Raw genomic sequence first — 2,821 nt, forward strand, 5'->3', positions numbered from 1 at the left:
AAACAAAGACTGTTCTCCCCATGAACAGAAAGGAATCATGACAACAGATGGCTTTTGGAGTTGAGCTGTAATTTTCCTAGGTCTTTAGCCTGCCACCCATCCTGCAGGTTTTGAATTTGCAACACTCCCACCATTGCATGTGCCAACTCCTTAAAATCAATCTCTCTCTGTGCCTTCCTGAATAATAACACACCTTTACATCTAAACATTTATACCCATTTTATGGATGAAGAAGCTGAGGTTCAGAGGTGCTGAGTTCATGCCTGAGGATACGTATCTGACAAGCATGGAACCAGGATTCTGGTCCAGGTGTTTCTGAGCCCCAGAACAGTACAGCTTCTAAAGCGTGAATTCAAGGACTGAGAATACCATGAATTACAAGTAACACAACATGTATTTACTGTAAAAAGTCTCTTCTTTTTAATGATTCACAAACTACCTTGAAATCTTACAGTGCATGAGACTCATCAGTATGCAAATACCTTGTCATCCAGGTGAGATGCGAAAACAACCGTTAGCAGAGAAGTCTGGTGGACATGAAGGCACATCACTGCTTTTTACTGCATGTGAACTTGCTGGGCATATTTACATTCTGAAGGCTAAGTTCTCTCCTTTAAAGTCATAATTTCCAGTGAGATTGTGAAATAACCACACATTTTTTACGAACAGTCATCTTTAGGAATATGAGAGGGAACGAAACAGATAACATTTTAAAATTAACCACTTTGTGGAGATGCAAACATAGAGAACAGACTTATGGACATGGTAGGGGGAAGGAGAGGGTGGGGTGAATGGAGACAGTAGCATGGAAACATGTATACTACCATATGTAAAATAGACAACCAATGGGAATTTGCTGTAGGACTCAGGGAACACAAATTGGGGCTCTGTAACAACCTAGAGGTGTGGGATGGAATGGGAAGTGGGAGGAGTTTCAAGAGGGAGAGTTTCATATGTACACATGTGGTTGATTTACAGTGATGTACGGCAGGTCAGGAAGCAACAGTAAGAACTGGACATGGAACAACATACTGGTTCCAAATAGGAAAAGGAGTTCATCAAGGCTATATATTGTCACCCTGTTTATTTAACTTCTATGCAGAGTACATCATGAGAAACGCTGGACTGGAAGAAACACAAGCTGGCATCAAGATTGCCAGGAGAAATATAAATAACCTCAGATATGCAGATGACACCACCCTTATGGCAGAAAGTGAAGAGGAACTCAAAGGACTCTTGATGAAAGTGAAAGTGGAGAGTGAAAAAGTTGGCTTAAAGCTCAACATTCAGAAAACGAAGATCATGGCATCCGGTCCCATCACTTCATGGGAAATAGATGGGGAAACAGTGGAAACAGTGTCAGACTTGATTTTTCTGGGCTCCAAAATCACTGCAGATGGTGACTGCAGCCATGAAATTAAAAGACGCTTACTCCTTGGAAGGAAAGTTATGACCAACCTAGATACCATATTCAAAAGCAGAGATATTACTTTGCCAACAAAGGTTCGTCTAGTCAAGGCTATGGTTTTTCCAGTGGTCATGTATGGATGTGAGAGTTGGACTATGAAGAAGGCTGAGCACCAAAGAATTGATGCTTTTGAAGTGTGGTGTTGGAGAAGACTCTTGAGAGTCCCTTGGACTGCAAGGAGATCCAACCAGTCCATTCTAAAAGGAGATCAGCCCTGGGATTTCTTTGGAAGGAATGATGCTAAAGCTGAAACTCCAGTACTTTGGCCACCTAATGCGAAGAGTTGACTGTTGGAAAAGACTGATGCTGGGAGGGATTGGAGGCAGGAGGAGAAGGGGATGACAGAGGATGAGATGGCTGGATGGCATCACCGACTCGATGGACATGAGTCTCAGTGAACTCCGGGAGTTGGTGATGGACAGGGAGGCCTGGGGTGCTGGGATTCATGGGCTCGCAAAGAGTTGGACACGACTGAGCAACTGATCTGATCTGATCTGATCTCTGATGGCAGAAACCAATACAATATTGTAAAGCAATTATCCTTCTATTACAAATGAATAAATTTAAAAAATTAACATGGAAGCAACCTAGATGTCCACCAGCAGATGAATGGATAAGAAAGCTGTGGTACACATACACAATGGAGTATTACTCAGCCATTAAAAAGAATACATTTGAATCAGTTCTAATGAGGTGGATGAAACTGGAGCCTATTATACAGAGTGAAGTAAGCCAGAAAGAAAAACACCAATACAGTATACTAACGCATATATATGGAATTTAGAAAGATGGTAACAATAACCCTGTATATGAGACAGCAAAAGAGACACTGATGTATAGAACAGTCTTTTAGACTCTGTGGGAGAGGGAGAGGGTGGGATGATTTGGGAGAATGGCATTGAAATATTTATAATATCATATATGAAACGAGTCGCCAGTCCAGGTTCAATGCACGATACTGGATGCTTGGGGCTGGTGCACTGGGACGACCCAGAGGGATGGTATGGGGAGGGAGGAGGGAGGAGTGTTCAGGATGGGGAACACATGTATATCTGTGGCAGATTCATTTTGATATATGGCAAAACCAATACAATATTGTAAAGTTAAATAAAATAAAATTTTAAAAAATCTTAAAAAAAGAATAAAAAAACAAAAAATTAACCATTTTGTTGAAAGATTACATCTCTCCCTCTAAAAATGAAATGAAATAAAGAGAAATAGATAGTCCATCTGGGTGAAATTAAAATAGAGAAAAACAAAAAGTGCACACAGAGTCCCCGCCTCTTGATGGCTTTTGCTGTGGGCTGAAGTCCTGTGTTGAGGTCCAAACTCCAAAAGTGGCCTCCAACTGGA

The sequence above is a fragment of the Bos mutus genome, chromosome 3, assembly GCF_027580195.1.
Source record: "Bos mutus isolate GX-2022 chromosome 3, NWIPB_WYAK_1.1, whole genome shotgun sequence".
In the NCBI taxonomy this organism is placed as follows: Eukaryota; Metazoa; Chordata; class Mammalia; order Artiodactyla; family Bovidae; genus Bos; species Bos mutus.